The sequence below is a fragment of the Typopeltis vanoorti genome, chromosome 9 (genome assembly GCF_054136105.1).
Source record: "Typopeltis vanoorti isolate ZY-2024b chromosome 9, IOZ_Tvanoo_1.0, whole genome shotgun sequence".
In the NCBI taxonomy this organism is placed as follows: Eukaryota; Metazoa; Arthropoda; class Arachnida; order Uropygi; family Thelyphonidae; genus Typopeltis; species Typopeltis vanoorti.
In genome coordinates this window covers 60,377,469-60,397,887 of record NC_143557.1, presented here as the reverse complement: position 1 = coordinate 60,397,887, position 20,419 = coordinate 60,377,469, and the positions used below count along the sequence as shown (strand labels likewise).

Genomic DNA, 20,419 nt, shown 5'->3' with positions numbered 1-20,419 from the left:
AAAGTGAGAAAAGACCTCACTTCTGCAAAAGTGAGGTCTTTTCTCACAAATTTTTTCATCTAGTCTGGTTAAAAGATTGGAATAATTCCCCAGTTATTGTTTTACCCGTTTCAAGATAATTAATAAACAAAATGCCTTTAGCACCCCAAAACACTGATGCCTTTCCTGCTGATGGAACCGACTTTGTCTTCTTTGAACAAATAGCTTCTGTCCACTGTTTTGACTGCTGTTTGGATTCTGGTGTGTAATGGTGAATCCAAGTCTCATCCATAGTAATGAATTGATGCACAAGCTCAGGTTTATTCTTGTTAAAATGCTCCAAGCACTGTTCAGAGATTTTCATGCAAGTACATTTTTGATCTGCTGTGAGCAAGCGCAGCACCCATCATGCGCAAAGCTTTTTCATTTGCAATTTTTTATGCAAAATATATTCTACACATTCTTTTGAAATGCCTATAGTCTCAGCAATTTCACGCACTTTGACTCGCCGGTCATTCAATACCATATCATGCACTTGATCAATGATTTCTAGTGTTGTTACGCTTTTTGGACATCCTTCACATGGATCATCTTCAAAGCTGGTACATCGACGTTTAAACTCAGCAGCCCATTTCTTAATTGTTGAAAACGATGGAGAAGATTGCCCATAAACTTTTATGAACTTCAAATGAATTTCTTTTGCCATAAAACCTTCTTTTACAAAGAATTTTATAACCACACGATACTCAATTTTATCCATTTCAAGGGATACAGACAACACTTTTGCTTCAGACAGCTGTTTAAAACAAACTACGTGATAGAATGACTTTCAGTTTCACATGGATGCTTATGTCAGGTGTACCAACTTAGAAAAAAAAAATCTTGCTGATAGTGTTGCCATCTATGGTCAAGGCCGAGAACTTTTCAGACCACCCTGGTACTTGGATGCTTGGAGGGCATTTGAGGACAGAAAGGTACTCTAAGCAAGAGACCATTTGCATTTGAACGAGGAAGGATGTAGGCATCTGGAGAGATTGCTGTTCTCTGAACGAGTCAGTTTGTCAATGCAGGGAAACTAGAAGTACCAGGGTGGATGGTAGCAGGAGTGGCATCAGGTAACACTGAGTCCAGTGGAGTCAGGAGAGGATACAAATAGGTATAGAAACAGTGATATTTTTATGCTTTATACTAATGCCAGGAGTATCCGGAATAAAGGAGATGAATTGGTGGTACTGATAGCATCAGCATGTCTGAAGATTATTGGGATCTCTGAGATGTGGTTGATGGAAGATGATATAATAACAGGAATAGAAATGGCAGGGTACAGCATTTTTCAAAAGGATAGGAAGGGCAAACATGGTGGTCGTGTACTACTTATGATAAGCAATGTCTTCTGTCCTCACAAAGTAGAGGCTTTGGAGGGCAGTGACACTAATGGTTTTGAAAGCATATGTTGTGAGGTAGTGGTGGGCAAGACAGGATATTTAGTAGGGTGTTGCTAAAAGCCAAGGAGCACAGAGGGTGGGGGAGCAGGAGATGTTTAGGCAGTTGAGCTTGGCAAGTACAAGAATAATGATTGCTATGGGAGATTTTAACTATCGTAGTATAAATTGGGAAGAGGAAAATGCATGTAGTAATAAGGGAATGGAATTTCTAAAATTCCTCAGGGACAAATGTCTTAGCCAGCATGTAATAGAAGAAACACGAGGTTCAAGATTTTTGGATTTGGTCATAAAATCAGAAAAACTTGATTATAACTGAGATGGCATCTCTTCCCCCCCCCCCCCCCCAGTTGGAGAAAGAGAGAGAGAGTGACCATGTGGTTTTGTCTTGGAAGATGGAAAGATAGAAAAGCAGGAGTATCAAAGAGAAAGGAATGTATGTGGAATTATAAGGCAGGTGATTATAATAGTCTTAGATATCAACTTGGGACAATTCCATGGAGGGAGATGTTGGAAGAGCAAGATATCATTAGTGCTTGGGAAATTATGAAAGAATATTTGTTTAGCAGCCATAGTAAGCTGTATTCCATGAGTGCAAAAGAGGACACAATTTGGTGTAAAGTGGATGACAAACAATATCGAACAGGAACTTCAGGTGAAAAAGAGGTTATGGAAGAGATATAAGGAGAGGGGTGGAGAGCAGATGCATGAAGAATATAAGACTCAAGCCAGGAGAGTGACTAGGATGGTAAGGAAGGCAAAACTGGAATATGAGAAGAGATTGGCACTAAGATCCAAAGAAAATCCTAGGGAATTTTTTAGCTATGTGGCCAGTAGGAGGAGAAATGACTGTGGAAGAATGACACTGTGGGATAAAAATGGAAATAGAGTGACTGATGCAGAGGACATAGTGGAGTTGTTCAGTGAACACTTTATTAGAGTGTTTCATCCTGGAGAAGTAAGTTTTAATATAGAGGGATAAGACCAGTTCGAAGTTTAGAGGTGCAAGAGAAGAGTGTGTTCCAAATACTGAATACTCATGTTACACCCTGATACCTTCACTATGTGGAATTTTCAGTTATCATGGTGTAACATGAAGAGAAAATAAAATAAAACCCCTGTATAAGAGCTAATACATAAATTACTTAAAGAAAGAAAAATATTCTTGCATCCAAGTAAAATATATAACAAAAAAGTGTTTGAAGAACTAAATAATAAAAGAAGGATAATATTACAGTTGTGATATGAAAAAAAAAATTAGCTAAGTAAGACAGAAAGAATTAGTCATAAAAAATTGTATGTGAGAGGCTAGAGATTAAAATACTAAGTAAATTCTTAGAAAATTTTGGAAGGGGGATTAATTTAGAGGCTAGCAAAAGAAAACAATAGACTATCGCTCAGGGTCAGTTCCCGGATTGAGACATCATCACGTGTCAGTCACGTGCTCGCCGACCTCAGGTTGTTTGGCAGAAAAACGCCACCCTAATTGGTCGGTGAAGTCAAATCCAGTAAGGGGCGGAGAAAAGAAATTAAAGAAGGTGCCGGTAGGGGTCAAGGTATAAAAGGGTTAGAAACCCCCCCCCCATGAGGATTTTTCCCGGATAGTTTCTTCATGAGCTCCTTCATATAGGTTTTCACGTGGCTTTCCTGAATGGAGGGGTTGGAGTTATATCTCCGTCCGACACAACAAGGGAACAAGTAGTGAGCAGGATTTCGATTCCGTATTTCCTATGGTAAGAAACGAGGAATGCCATTTAGCTAAAGGAAAGAAGGTATTATCTATATGTTTCATCATCCAGTGACAACTACCAAAAAAGGAAATCTGTAAAGAAGTCGGTGTCCATGTGGTGAGTTTCACAGCCATGGTATAGATGATTCTAAAGTGTGTTCTTAATTCAAATACGAAAAGTAAAGATCGCATAAGCACAGTTGAATGCCAAAAGAACTTAGGAGTGACTGATTATAGGAGAGATCATACAAGGATAGTTCAATCGGAAAAAGGTAGAGGGCAATATAGATAACTCAAGAGAAAAAGGTACTGTAAAAATCTCGTGTTAACTGAAAATCGTCTGTATTTGTAATCATTATTCTATTACTGAACTGTTCAAGAGACTAAGGAAATTTATACTAGGACTTTGGTACATGACTGATTATAATGAAAGTATGCTTGTTAATATTAATATTATATAAGTAATTATGTGTCCTGAGATTTATGCATGTGTATTGTAACTTATAAGAAAGTTTTGAATGTCAAAGTTATGTGTTAACACAGCGAAAGGATAATTTAATTTATTATTGTGTGGGAAATTGTGAAAGAATATTTGTTAGCAGCAATGGTAAGTTATATACCACGAGTGAAGAAGAGGACACAATTCAGAGTAAAGTGGATGACAAACAATATTAAACAGGAATTGCATGTGAAAAAGAGGCTATGGAAGAGATATAAGGAGACAGGTGAAGAGAGGATGCATGAAGAATATAAGACACAGGCCAGAAGAGTGAGTAGTATGATAAGGAAAGCGAAACTGGAATATGAGAGGAGATTGGCCCTAAAATCCAAAGAAAATCCTAGGGAATTTTTTAGCTATGTGGCCAGTAGGAGGAGAAATGACTGTGGAAGAATGATATTGTGTGATAAAAATGGGAATAGAGTGACTGATGCAGAGGACATAGTGGAATTGTTCAATGAACACTTTATTGGAGTATTTCATCCAACAGGAGTCAGTTTTAATGCTAGAGGGATAGGGCTGGTTCGAGGTTTAGAGGTACGGGAGGAGAGTGTGTTTCAGATACTGAGTACTCTGGATGTCAATAAAGCTTTGGGACTGGATAGTATTTCACCACGAGTTTTGAGAGAATGTGCTAGGGAACTGACAGTGCCTTTAACCTGGCTTTTCAATGAAAGTCTGGCTTTGGCAAAGGTGCCCAGGGAATGGATAAGATAGTGCCATTGCATAAGGGTGGTAACAGACTGGAAGTGTCTAATTATAGGCCAGTCTGTGTGTCATCAGTAGTTGTTAAGATCTTGGAGAAAGTAGTGAGGGACCGTATAAAGCATTGGGCAGATGAGGGTGATGTTATCTGTGAGAATCAACATGGATTTGTGAAAGGGCGCTCTTGTTTTAGCAATATGCTAGCCTTTTATAATAAAGTTACAAGAACATTAGATGAGGGAAAGGCATATACTGCAATTTTCTTAGACTTAGCAAAGGCATTTGACAGGGTGCCACATGATAAGCTGATATTTAAGTTGCAGCACATGGGTCTGGATGTCAGATTGGTCAACTGGATTCAGGATTGGCTGTCTGTATCAAAGAGGTGTGTATGGGAGGGGAGCAGTTTCAAGGAGACAGAAGGTTACAAGTGGGGGTCCCACAGGGCTCAGTACTAGGATCTGTATTGTTTAATGACATTGCCAGTGGATTGCAAGGGGATATTCAGTTGTTTGCGGATGATGCGAAGCTGGGAAGGATTATTAGTAATAGTGCAGATGTGGTAGCCCTGCAAGAGGATTTGAATAAGCTAGATAGATGGGCAAATGAATGTGGGTGTCAGTTTAATGCAGCAAAATGTAAGGTCTTGAGGTTTGGGAAACATCGATGGAATGCTGCATACTCTATGGGAGGAGTTATACTGGAGGAAGTGGGGGAGACAAGAGATCTGGGGTTGATGATTGATAGAAACCTGAAGTTTAGGGGACATATTGCAAAGGTGGTGAAGGTAACACAGAGGATTGCTGCAATTATGAGAAGGATACTGACCTGCAGAGATAAGAGGGTTATCATTCCGTTATATAAGTCTCTGATCAGGCCACACTTGGATTATTGTTTTCAGATTTGGTCCCTGGGATTTGAAGGGGATAAATTAACTGTGGAAAGGATACAAAGACGGATGACAAAGATGGTTTCAGGACTGCACAAGGATAGTAATGAGGATTGGCTGAGGGAATGTAGACTGCAGAGTTTGGTGGATAGAAGAAGGAGAGGTGATATGATTGAGACTTTTAAACTGTTGAGAGGTGGTTACAGGGTTGGCACTGGGGAGTTTTTTCACTTGGTTGAACAGCGGGAAGGAGTGATGACAAGAGGCCATCCCTGGTAGTTAGGAAACTGTGAGCAAGAGGGTAAGGAGTGGTTTCTTTGCATGGAGGGTGGTTGAGCCGTGGAATGCATTGCCTGATAGAGTGGTAAGGGCGAGAACGGTATGATAGACTTTGTGTTTCTTGGGGGGGGAGGACCTCCCCTCGATGAGTCTTGACAGACTTTATGTTCTTAGGAAGGACCTCCCACGACCAGTCTTTTGTCTCCATGGAGGCCTGAATAATAATAATAATAATAATAGTTTTAGATAGTTAAATAGAGTGAGTTGATCACATATGTCCAGGTGCTACAGCATATAGAGTATTCTGACTAATATAGGGTTATCTAATGTGTTAATTAGATCTGGGATTATACATATGATTGTATGAGTTGAATTTGTTATGGCGGGATGATCGCAATACCCATATAGGATCATAGCCAAATTACTTCTGATAAGCTAATATTATTTTGTAAATGTTTTCTTAGTATTGAATTGAATTATATTAAAAATTCAATTGTACCATACTAATGAATTTAATAAACCTTTGTTCATTGATAAAACAGTTGTCTGAAATTGCTGCCCAATGCACCACTTGAAAATGCACGAACCTAATCACGCAGCAGGGGAGAATATTTAAATGAGTAATTAGATAAAGTGTCACGACTGCAATATTGTTCCACATTCAGACATGTTTAATAATTGCTCCTTGTTTTTGTATTTAATATCTCAAACTAAATGTCCCAAAAGGCGCAGTGTAATATAAATATTAGGGACACTAAGGGGAGAAATAGCTTAAATATTTGTATTTGGGGTGATATCTCGTACATAGAAAAAAGTTGAATATAGATAAGCAGAATTTCACTAGATAGAATAATAATCATAAAATGGGACACAACACTCTGGATGTCAATAAAGCTGTGGGACTGGATGGAACTTCGCCACAGATTTTGAGAGAATGTGCTAAAGAATTAATAGCTCCAATGACCTGGCTTTTCAATGAAAGTCTTGCTATTGGAAAGGTACCCAAGGAATGGAAGGAAGGTAAGAGACAGTGCCATTGCATAACGGCTGTAGCAGACTGGAAGTGTCAAATTATAGACCATTTTGTGTTTCATCAGGTTGTTAAGATTTTGAAGAAATTAGTGAGGGACCATATACAGTGTTGGGCAGATGAGAGTAATGTTATCTGTGAGAGTCAACAAAGATCCTCTTGCTTGAGTAATGTGATTGCCTTTTATAATAACATGACAAGAGCAGTTGATGAGGGAAAGACATATACTGCCATTTTTTTTTATTTTGTAAAGGCATTTGATAGGGTGCCACATGGGTTTAGATGTCCAAGTTAGTCAACTGGATTCAGGATTGGCTATCTAATAGGTATGAGAGAGTTCTGTATGTTGGGGCAATATCAAGCAGGCAGAAGGTTACAAGTGGAGTTCCACAGGGCTCAGTACTGGGACCTGTATTGTTCAACCTTGATATCAATGACATTGTCAGTGGATTGCAGTTGTTTGCAGATGATGTGAAGCTAGGGAGGGTTATTAGTAATAGTGACGATGTGGCATTCCTGCAAGAAGATTTGAATTAACTGGACAAGTGGGCAAATAAATTGGGGTATCGGTTTAATGCATCAAAATGTAGTTCCTCGTGTCATCGACAGGAATTGAACCCAGGTATTTCCGATCAAAGGGCTTCATCTACATCAACTGAGGTACAGAGCATGTTCTCATCCCAACCTTGGTACAGGTGTACTATAGGGTTACTAATAATCTTTTTTTTTTTGGTTGAAAACACATAAAAAAAGAAAAGAAAAATGTGTCAGGATGGTAGCAAATTATTCTGGAGACTTTTGAAAAGCCTACAATTGTAGAAAAGAGTAAAGCAAAAGGCATCAGAGATGATAAAATTGACAGAGAAACTGAATATATATATTCTAGATTGTCTGGAATAATTACTTTAACAAATAGCTGAATGAAACAGGAAGTGACAGACAGGGCCGGCCTTCTCTATAAAGGGGCCCGAGTGCAAGAAACCTTTTGGGGCCCTAAAATAATTTTCAAAGGAAAAAATTAAAGGATTCAAAATAAATGTATTGTAAAACCTCTTACCTGCAAATAATTTTGGCACAAGGAAAAAAAAAAAAAAACATTCGGAATATTACAGGTTAACATAAGGTTTACTGAACACAAAACAAAAGTAACCTGGCTCACCAACTAGTGCACAGAAACTATTTACAATTAATTATTGTTTAAAGTAATAAAAAAAATAAATTTAAGCACATAAAAAAATAAATAGGTTTACTATTTAGGGACTTAGTTTTACTAACACGTATGTTGCTTAATATGTATTTATTTAAATGTGCGAATTTTTTTTGCTATGTCATTAATCATTTCCGAAAAATTATAATTTTTGGCAATTTCCTTTTCAATGCTTAATATAGCAAGTGCATTTAAGTTCTTCGCACATACTTGACCGAAGATAATTCTTTATCAATTTTAATTTGCTAAAAGTACGTTCTGCACTTGCTATGGTAACTGGTAACGTAAAGAAAATTTTCAATACAGTTAGCATATTTGGAAATAGTTCATTATAACTATTATTTAATATATATTGCAATATGTCTTGCGCATTATTTACATTTTTTTGGTCCAAGATCAATTCTTGTAACAAATCATTTTCCTGGATTAAGTCTTCATTTACATCTTGACTATAATATTTTACAAAATTCCTTGAGCAGTTTTCTAGTTAATTTTTTCTAATGTTTTTATATCAGTGATTAATTTAAAATAAGAAATAACATTGGGTATATTTTTAAATCTCTCATCTATTTGTACAATAACAGTATCAATCACAACGTTGAAAAAGTGACATCTAAATTCCTCTACCGGGTTTAGTAAAACTTCATATTCTGCTAGTTCAGAAAATAATCTTTTTCTTTTTCGAATTCTTTTTTCAGGGAAGTCTTCAGAAATATTCAAGTTTCGTGCTATCATTTTTGTATCGTCTAAAAATGTGTTAAATTTTGATTTTAAATTTTGGATTTCATTTTTAATTTTATTCACTAAATTAAAAGCAGAGTCAAGAACAAATGTTTTTGCTTGAAATAATTTGTTGATACTATTAATTTTTGACAATATTGTAAACCACACTGATAAGCTTAAAATAAATGACATTTCTTGTCATGAATCTGGTAGACTTTTAGCTTCGGATACTGCTGTGTTATCATTAATTGCACCAATAAATTCTTCTAAGGCATTATAAGTTTGTTCAAACTGTGTATACACTGCTTTGACTGCGTCTATTTTGGCTTCCCATCGAGTATCACATAATAGTTTAAACATAATATTTAAATGCTTTTGTATAATTTCTCACCTTTTTGTAGATGCAGAAAATATGCAGTATAAACGTTGCAATATTCCGAAAATTTTTTTACAATATATACTACTGGAAGCAGCATCACAAATTATCAAATTAAAAGAATGTGATAAGCAAGCTACATAAATTGCATGAGGATTTAAACTAATTATTCTAGATTGTATGCCTTTATATGTTCCCTTCATATTGCTACCGTTATTGTATGCTTGCCCTCTATAATTCATAATATCTAAATCAAGCTCACCTATTCTTTTTAAAAGTGAATTTGCTAGTCCTTCACCAGTCACATCAGTTACTTCAATAAATCCTATAAATGACTCATTTATAATTAATTTTTTCTCTACAAAATTTACATATGTAATAATTATTGAAGTTTGTTCCTTGTGAGAAATATCAGGAGTACAATCCATTTGGATACTGTAATATATAGCTGCTTTTATATCGTCTTTAATTTTATTAAGGACTTCATTATCTAATGCAGCAATAATTTACTCTTGAAATCTATGCAGCAAATGATGTACAATTCTTTTTTTTTCGTAGTTTTAATTCTGTTTTTAATTTTATTAAGGACTTCATTACCTAATGCAGCAATAATTTACTCTTGAAATCTATGCAGCAAATGATGTACAATTCTTTTTTTTTTCGTAGTTTTAATTCTGTTTACATGATCCATTAGCACAGGATCATATTTACTTAATAATTCTATTAAACTTAAAAAATTTCCATTATTCAGCATTCCTATTGTTTCATGGGATCCTCGAAATAACAGATTATTACTTGCTAAAAATAGAATTACATCTACAATTCTTTGGATTAGTAATTTTAGACGTTCCGTTTATTTATTTATATTAATTTGAATTGTTCTGTCAACAGTCAAACATAAATTAAGCCTTTTTAATAATTCAAGCAATAAAAGAATTAAAGTGACCAACAGAAAGCTCATGATCTCGAATTACAGATAACAGTTTTCTCCATTTATTAAAACCATATATAAATCGTGTTAATTGATCTTTTCCTCTTCTTTTGGAAAATAATACACAACGAAAGCAAAATGCCGAGTCTTGAGTTTTTGAGTAAACTAACCAGCTGCAAAGCTGAGTTTTTCACCATTTGGCATTTTTTTTAAATAGTATGATGTAGAAAATGATCTACCTTCAACATTCTTAACGAATGCGTCTTGATGATGTTGTTTAGGTCCAGTTTTAACACAAAATAATCTAAATTTCTCAGTTATAATATTTGGCCACAAACCTGGATCATTTATATTCACTTGATCACCATCGTTATTATTGTTTTCATCGTTATTTGCTGTATCCAAAATGTTTGTATAATCAGACGCATCTTTTTCTATGAATCCCACAGTTTCTACATTTTCGTTGAAAAGTTGTGTAGCTTGTTTGGAGTTTTCTTCTTCAGTTGAAGTTTGAATCGCAACTGCTGAACTCATAGCAATTTCGTTGTCAGATTTATTTTGTTGCCATGAAAACAACAAATCTACTTGTGACTTTTTGAGATTTTACTATTCTTCTTTTTTTCTTTTCTGCTGATTTCCTTTTTTGACACCCAGAGGGATACTTTCTTAGCATGGACATTATGGGTTAGGCTTTGCCTGTCGAATAAGTAAATTAATATTAAGTATTTTTATCCCATGAATTAACAAAAAGTTGAATATGTACATACTTTTTACAATATTAAAAAATTTTAGAAACACTCAAGGAATGTGTTTATTTTTTTCATTTGTTTACTTCAATACATCAGTTTCACCCTTATCTATCACTATTAACTGAGTTGAAATTAATGTAGTTGAGATCTAATCATGTGCAGACAACACTTCATAATCCTGAATATTAATAATACATTTCACATAGCTTTAAAAATAACTTACCGTATTTACTGGAATATAACTAGTCCTCGCATATAACTTGCACCCCTGATTTTACTTTGCAAAAAAAAGAAATTGAAAGTTTTGCATAACCTTGTACAGAAAATAAAAGTTTAATCACGTTCCCTCATGGCAATAGTGACTCACTTCCCATGGCAAACCACGCGCCCTCCATACTAGCCAATACGTCTGCAGATGCAAGTAAAAGCAGCGTTTTATTGTATCACTGAATAAGGTACAAACATTTGCAGTCTGTGTAATATATTTCTCAACAAATAGTGCAATTTGAGACATCTGGGATGAAAATGGCACTAACTAATGAATCGCATGTCCCTTCCCCCAAAAACTATGCTATTTAGCCGCAAGCAAAACCATATGCTGCACTGGCAAACACTAAAAACTAGATGTGTGGGAATCTGTCCCCCCAGCTCAAATGCAGAGCAACAATAAAAATCAACAGAAAGTGTTAAAATTTGTAAACGTGTTAAAGCTAGGAAATATATAGTGAATATTGTTATGGCACTTTCAGATATTGAATTTGGTTGAAGAGAATTAGCATTTCAATTCAAAAATTGTCTGCTGACTTTTATCTTTGACTCGTGCGATCTTTTGTTAATATCGAACCAATCATATGCACATATCTTTATGGCCTAGTACCTTGGCTGTCTGTTCATTAGTCATTCGTGAAGGATTGTTCATTAAGTATCTCAAGTCTTGTAAATTACTGCTAATTTTTGCGTGAAATAATGGGAAAGCTGATGGTGCTATTTGGGTAGGATGCACACAAGGAAACTGCTCTCTAGGCAGGAAATAGCAATTACAATATATGCGGGGATTTTACGAAAAAAACTGGAAACTTTAGTTTCCGAAAATCAATCTAAAGGAAATTTGCTTTTATATCTAATAAGTTAAACATATTATTTGACAATAAATACTTCCAATCCATATTTTAATGACTTACGATTTAATAAAATCCAAATCCAAATACACTTTAGAAAACGGATACGTTCTTTACGAAACATGAAAAGATATATCAAATGATGGTAAAGGAGTCACGCCACGTCTGGATGCCTGACGAATAATACAACTGAACTGGACAAAACTTGTACATTAGTATATCGCAGAGATATATAGATGGCTTGGAAATAGGATGTTTGTTTCTAATTTTCTTATTACTTATTATTATGAAACAGTTGGTAGAGTTTAATTAATGATTGCATTTTTATTTGGTATAGCTGTACTTAATAAAATTGTATTATATTAAGTTAAAATATGTGTCGGCAAAGACGTTTGAAATGTATTTTTTTATTTAATTATTTTTAAGATGAGCCCTGGGTTGTGTGCCGGAAAAAAGTCATTGGCGTGCCACATTTGGCAGGCATGTTAAGAGTTGTCCACCCCTGCTCTAGTCTAACCATATATAAAGAATATAATAAATATTTTTTCAATGGTTTTGATAATGATATAAATGATATTAATGTATAACGTTGTCAACCCAACTCTGGATTCAGGAGGAGGTGAGAGAATGTGTAGGCAGGAAAGTAATGGGATGATCAGGGATCAAAAGGAAACAGATGGAATTGCAAAGGGTTCTAAAATGAAGAAGCAGAAAGGGAAATGGCCCCAGTCCAGCATGGAGAGATCACATCAAGTGAGTGGTGTCAGTGGAACTAGCTGTAGATCCAGAAATGAGTTGTTGTGTTTGTATACCAATGCTAGAAGTATAAGAAACAAGGCGGATGAAATGGTTGCACTAATTGCGTCTGTGCACCCAGAGATTGTCGGAATAAGTGAGACATGGTTAGATGAGGATGACATCCTGACAGGAATAGAGATGGAAAGGTATGATGTGTTTCGTGAGGATAGAAGGGGTAAAAAGGGAGGGGGAGTGCTATTGATGATAGAGAAAGAGTTATGTCCATACAAGGTAGAGATGCAAGGGGGAAATGGGGCCAGTGGTTTTGAGGCAGTATGGTGTGAGATAGAGGTGAATAGATTCAAATACTTGGTGGGATGTTGTTATAGACCTGGTAATGTGGATGGTGGTGATAGTGAAATGTATAGTCAAATAAGCCAAGCAAATAAGAAAAGGATGATCATTATGGGTGATTTTAATTATGGCAATATAGATTGGAATGAAGAGATAGCAACTGGAAGTAAAGAAAATGAGTTTCTTGAGTTTTTGAGGGATAACTACCTCAGACAGTATGTAACAGAGGGCACAAGAGGATTAAGGGTCTTGGATTTGGTCATCTCATCGGAGGATGTAATTATCAATGAGGTATCAAATCATCCACCAATTGGCGAAAGTGACCATGAGGTGATTACTTGGGTGGTTGCCAGCAGTGCAAGGACCCCTGTGAAAAAAGGGTATATGTGGAACTACAAGGGGGGTGATTATGAAGAGCTCAGGAGACAGCTTGCAGGTGTAGCATGGAATGAGGAGTTAGCTGGAAAAGAGATCAATGCAGCTTGGGGGATTTTCAAAAAATATTTAGTGGATGCAATGTCTAAATGTATACCACGGGTGAGAAGGTTAAATAAGTTAGGTGTGAGATGGATGAATAAAGAGATTAAGCATGCAATACAGAGAAAAAGGGCATTGTGGAGGCAGCATAAGAGAAGTGGAAGTAACCAATTTCATGAGTTCTACAAAGACCAGGCAAGGAGAGTGACTTGGTTGGTGAGAGTAGCTAAAGAGAGGTATGAACAGCAGTTAGCTAATGAAGCTAAAAAGAATCCTAGGGAGTTCTTTCGATATGTAGCCAGCAAAAGAAAGAATGATTATGGAAGGATGACATTGATTGGAGGAAATGGTATAAAGACAGCTGTTGCAGAATGTGTGGTGGAGATACTTAATGAGCAGTTCATAAAGATCTTTCAATCTTGTGAATGTGACTTCATGGAGAGATTAAGAGCAGTTGATGATGGGGAGGAGAGACTGACTGTAAGTGAGCAAGAGGTGTTTGGGGAGTTGAGTAAACTAGATGTAAATAAGGCTGTGGGACTTGATAATATATCACCGCGTATTCTGAAGGAATGTGCCAGAGAGTTGACACCTGCCTTGACATATTTTTTTAATACGAGTCTTGCACTTGGTCAAGTCCCTAAAGAGTGGAAGGAGGGCAAGATTGTGCCACTTCATAAAGGAGGTGATCGAACTCAGGCATCAAACTATAGGCCTATCTGTGTGTCAGGTGTTGTGGTTAAGTTGTTGGAGAAGCTTGTGAGAACTAGAATCCAGAGTTGGGTTGACAACAATGGTATAATCTTTGATGGACAGCATGGATTTGCTAAAGGGAGGTCGTGTTTTAGTAATCTACTTACTTATTACAATAAAGTGACTGCTTCCTTGGACAGAGGAGAAGGATACACAGTAATATACTTGGATTTCGCAAAAGCTTTTGATAGAGTGCCTCATGATAAGTTGACAGTCAAACTAGAGCAGATGGGGTTGGATATTAGATTAGTGCATTGGATTGGAGACTGGCTATCTGATAGGTATCAACAAGTTGTGTATGGGGGTGCAATATCCAGGAAAAGGAAAGTCACTAGTGGAGTGCCTCAGGGATCTGTTTTAGGGCCATTACTATTTAACTTGTATATTAATGATATTGGCGAAGATTTGGATGGAGATATTCAGTTGTTTGCAGATGATGCAAAGTTGGGACGAACCATAAAGAGTAGTGAAGATGTTGTGGCCTTGCAAGAAGACTTGAATAAATTGAGTGATTGGGCAAGCAAATGGGGATGTGAGTTCAATGTTGCAAAATGTAAGGTTTTAAAATTTGGAAAACAAAGATGGGATGCAGAATTTATGCTTGGTGAAAATATATTGTTGGAAGTAGAGGAAATAAGAGATCTGGGAGTGATAGTGGATAAGGATCTAAAATTTAGGGGTCACATCGCCAAAATTGTGAAGACAACGCAAAGACTTCTGGGAATGATGAGGAGGACACTGACATGTAGAAGTAGGGAGATTCTTGTTCCATTGTATAAGGCTTTGATTAGGCCACACATGGACTATTGTGCCCAGATTTGGTCACCTGGTTTTCAGAAGGATGAAGAGATGTTGGAAAGGGTCCAAAGGCGACTGACTAAGGTAGTTTCTGACCTCTGGAATGTCGAGTATGAGGAAAGATTGAAAAGATGTAATTTGCAGAGACTAGTGGAGAGAAGGAAGAGGGGAGATATGATAGAGACCTACAAGTTGGTAAGGGGTTGCTATAGGATCAATGGTGGAGAAGTTCTACAGCGAATAGTGGGAGATCAGGGGAGAACCAGAGGTCATCCCTGGAAACTGTATAAAGAGGGTGTGAGTAGGGGAGTGAGAGGCAGGTTTTTTTCGTGCAGAGTTGTGAATGATTGGAATGCCTTGCCTGAGAGTGTGGTGTCTGCAGGGAGTTTGAATGTGTTTAAGACCCGGTATGATGAGATGTGTGTGAGATAAAAGGACCTCCTAGATGAGTCTTTGACTCCATGAGGTCTTGTTTAATAATAATAATAATAATAACAGATTAGAAAAAAACTAATGATGAATCAGGCATTTTAGGGTAAAAATGAAATCTTGTTTGTTCATTTTTATACACTGCATAAACGCATCAAAAGGGTTAAGCAAAAACCCTAATATAATAGAGAAACACATAGATATTATTACCAGGGGCCTTAAAATCCTGTCGATGAAATCCCTTTAGTTATTAGCAAAATTAGAAGAAGAAAAAAAATAAAATAAAAAATACGTTTCTGCAAATGTGTACCGACTGTGCCACTCGATTGTGGGGCCTGGTTGCATTGCACCCACTGCACCCCCAAGATGGCCGGCCCTGGTGACAGAACAGTTGTAGATTACTGGTCTTTTACTTCTTGTTTCATTTTCACTATTCAGAAGGAATGCACTTAGATGAATGTACCAATACTTGTTTAGAGAAAAACCATCAAGTGGATAATATTCAACTAGAAATGCTCAAATATGGAGGTATAAGTTTTCTGATTATGCAGTGGCTACACTGCATAATCAGAAATCCTTGTCAGAAAATTCAAATCCAAATGATTGGAATACAGGTCTAATCCTGTCCATCTATTAAAAAAAGAAACTTAAATTGAACGTTTGAATTACAGAGGAATTTCCCACTGAGTGTTCCAGGTAATATTTATTCATGCATATTTTAGATTAAGGCCAAGAAGTATTGTTGAAGGTAAAGTTGGAAAAGAACAAGCTGGGTTCAGGCCAAAGAGGGATTTGCAGGATCACTATTTTAACTATTAAAACAAATAGTTGAGGCATCGTAAGAATATAACACAGATCTATTTTAAGTTTTGTTGATATGTATGTAAAGAAAGGCTTAGGTGTCATCATTATTCATAATAATGCTTAACAGTATAAACAACACCAAGAGGGAAAAAATACGTTTATTAAACTCACTACTATTTCACTGGTTTTCTACCCAGCATCATCAGAGTGCAATGATAACTGTGACAGGTGCACATCACTAAACTAAGTAACTGTAGAAACAATTTAAATTGTAACTGGCACCTAATGGACTTTCTTAGTGTCTTCTGTTGGTTGGATAACTACAAAGTTAATTTAGAGAAATCTGGTTGTTAGATCTTAAAATGATAGTCTCCCAGATCTTTGTCAATTAAGCACTCTCCCAACTTTGTCTATGAAGCACTCTCCCAATCTCAACACATGTGTTGAGATTGGGAGAGTGCTTCATAGCTGATGCTGATTCTAAGAATAGGCTCTTAGACCTGTAATGACCTCTATGTAATATAGATGTTTTTCTCCACCTGATCCTATTGAAAGAGTATTTGAATTCTTCAAAGCAGATGTTAATTAATCTACCAGTATGTGCAAAGTAGGCTAAACTGCAGGCACAAGGAACTTTATACACTCCAGGATGTTCAAAAGGATGGTATCACATGAAAGTCTAAAATAAAAAAAAAACATTGACAATATTCCCCCAAATTAGTCTTTTACCTATCATGATTTAATATCATATCTTACATTTCATTCTAAGACACTTCTAACTACATCAATCCACCTAGATCTTGGTCTTACTCTGGGTCTTTTTCTTGCCTTTCTGGTATTAAACATCTGTATGCTAACCTTTCCTTTTTTCCATTCTACTTAAGTGATGACCATACCACTACCACCTGAGACTAGCTGTGCACATTCTTAAATTCTAAGAATGTCAAGTTCCTTCTCAATATCTTAATTTTTAATAAGATTCTGCCATTGATACCATCTGGTTGCTCATCAGTTTTTCTCAGAGCACTGATATATGTGATGTCTGGTGTTTGATCAACTATTTTAATTACTAATTCAGCTCTCATATCCATAAGATAAACCTGGTTTGAGCACTGTCTTGTATACAGCAACTTTAGTGGGTTTTTTTTTTTTTAGCTTCCCTCTTATTATTATTATTACCCCAAGACCTCATGGAGTCAAAGACTCATCTGGGAGGTTCTTTATCACACACACAGCTCATCATACCATGCCTTGAACACATTCCAACTCCTTGCACACACCACACTCTCAAGCAAGGCATTCCAATCATTTACAACTCTGCATGGAAAAAACCTGCCTCTCACTCCCCTACTCACACCCTCTTTATACAGTTTCCAGGGATGACCACTGGTTCTCCCCCCCCACACACTATTTTCTGTAGAACTTCTCCAGCATTGATCCTATAGCAACTCTTTGCCAATTTGTAGGTCTCTATCATATCTCCTCTCTTCCTCCTGTCCACCAGACTCTGCAAATTACACCTTCTCATACTCAACATTCCAGAGGTCAGAAACTACCTTAGTCAATCGCCTTTGGACCCTTTCCAACATCTCTTCATCCTTCTGAAAGGATGAAGAGATGTTGGAAAGGCGACCAAATCTGGGCACAATAGTCCATGTGTGGCCTAATCAAAACCTTATACAACAGAACAGGAATCTCCCTACTTCTACATGTCAGTGTCCTCCGAATCATTCCCAGAAGCCTTTGTGTTTGTCTTCACAATTTTGGCTATGTGTCCCCTGAATTTCAGATCCTTATCCACTATCACCCCCAGATCTCTTATTTCTTCCACTTCCAACAATATATCCTCACCAAGCATAAATTCTGCATCCCATCTTTGTTTTCCAAATTTTAAAACCTTATATTTTGCGACATTGAACTCAGATCCCCATTTCCGTGCCCAATCACTCAATTTATTCAAGTCTTCATGTAAGGCCACAACATCTTCACTACCCTTCATGGTTCGTCCCAACTTTACATCATCTGCAAACAACTGAATATCTCCATCCAAATCTTCACCTATATTCTTAATAATCAAGTTAAACAGTAATTGCCCCAACACAGACCCCTGAGGCACTCCACTAGTGACTTTCCTTTTCCTGGATATCACTCCCCCATACACAACTTGTTGATACCTATCAGATAGCCAGTCTCCAATCCAATGCACTAATCTAATATCCAACCCCATCTGCTCTAGTTTGACTATCAATTTATCATGAGGTACTCTATCAAAAGCCTTTGCGAAATCTAGGTATATTACTGTGTATCATTCTCCTCTTCCATCAAAGATAATACCATTGTTGTCAACCCAACTCTGGATCCTAGTTATCACAAGCTTCTCCAACAACTTAATCACAACACCTGACACACAGATAAGCCTATAGTTTGATGCTTGAGTTCGATCACCTCCTTTATGAAGCGGCACAATCTTGCCCTCCTTCCACTCCTTAGGGACTTGACCGAGTGCAAGACTCGTATTAAAAAAATATGTCAAGACAGATGTCAACTCCCTGGCACATTCCTTCAGAATACATGGTGATATATTATCAAGTCCCACAGCCTTATTATTATCTAGTTTACTCAACTCTTCATACACCTCTTGCTCACTTATAGTCAGTCTCTCTTCCCCATCATCTACTGCTCTCGATCTCTCCATGAAGTCACATTCACAAGATTGAAAGACCTTTATGAATTGCTCATTAAGTATCTCCACCACACATTCTGCAACAGCTGTCTTTATACCATTTTCTCCTATCAATGTCATCCTTCCATAATCATTCTTTATTTAGCTGGCTACATATCGAAATAACTCTTTAGGATTCTTTTTTGCCTCATTTGCTAACTGCTGATCATACCTCTCTTCTACCCTCACCAACCACGTCACCCTCCTTGCCTGGTCTTTGTAGACCTCATGGAATTGGTAATTTCCACTGCTCTTATGCTGCCTCCACAATGCCCTCTTTCTCTGTATCGCATACTTAATCTCTTTATTCATCCATCTCACACCTACCCTTATTTAATCTTCTCACCCTTGGAATACACTTAGACATTGCATCTACTAGATAGTTTTTGAAAATCCCCCAAGCTGCATTGATCTCTTTTCCAGCTAACTCCTCATTCCATGCTACACCCACAAGTTGTCTCCTGAGCTCTTCATAATCACCCCTCCCCCTTTGTAGTTCCACATATACCCTTTTCTCACAGATGTCCTCACACTGCTGGCAACCACCCAGGTAATCACCTCATGGTCACTCTCACCAATTGGATGATTTGACACCTCATTTATAATTACATCCTCTGATGAGATGACCAAATCCAAGACCCTCAATCCTTGCGTGCCCTCTGTTACATACTGTCTGAGGTAGTTATCCCTCAAAAACTCAAGAGACTTATTTTCTTTACTTCCAGTTGCCATCTCATCATTCCAATCTATATTTCCATAATTAAAATCACCTATAATGATCACCCTTGTCTTATTTGCTTGACTAATTTGATTATACATTTAATTATCACCACCATCCACATTACCTGGTCTATAACAACATCCAACCAAGTATTTGATTCCATTCACCTCTATCTCACACCATACTACCTCAAAACCACTGCACTGTTTCCCTCTTGCATCTCTACTTTTTATGGACATAACTCTTTCTCTATCATCAATAGCACTCCCCCTTAGCATCAATTAAATTTATTCAATAAAAATTTATTCAGTTTACTCCCTACTATACAAGCTTAATGAACCTGTTTATTTTCCATATTTAATTTGACATCTGCACTGAAAATTGCACAAAATAACCAATATGTTTAACTTGTTTGATAGGTATCCAGTCAGTGATATTTTCCATGTTCTGCCTATTTTCATAGTCTTTGTCTTTTTGCTACTGAATTTCATTCCATATTTGTTACAGCAGTTATTCAATTTACTTAGGGAATCCTGCAAATTTGTACTGATATCACTTTCCTTCATAATATAGTGTGATCCATATAGACAGATACTGTGGAGATAAGAAGCATCCTTGTCTCACCTCTAATTTTATATTGAACCATTTTCCTGTATTTCCTTCAATTTCTAACTGCTGACTTGCATTGCATATATATATATAGACCATGTATTGTTCGATAGTGTTCCTTGTACACCATATAACTGTAGTGTTTTGAACAGCTTTTCTCTTGGCACTTTGTAATGTGCCATTCACACATCAACAAATTCATAATAATTCTTAACAGTATATACAATACCAAGAGGGAAAAAATACATTTATTAAACTCACTGATTTACTAGTTTTCTACCAGCATCATCAGAGTACAATTTCAGGATCTGCTCTAAATTTGCCAAAAATATGACACCCATTGGCTTCATCTTATGCT

General features: G+C 36.7%; 1 protein-coding gene across 3 annotated transcripts in view; it reads left to right on the top strand.

Moving 5' to 3' along the window:
- LOC150103081 (putative phosphorylase b kinase regulatory subunit beta) overlaps positions 1 to 20,419 on the top strand; it is an 860,602-nt gene that overhangs the window by 734,772 nt on the left and 105,411 nt on the right. The window lies entirely within an intron of this gene.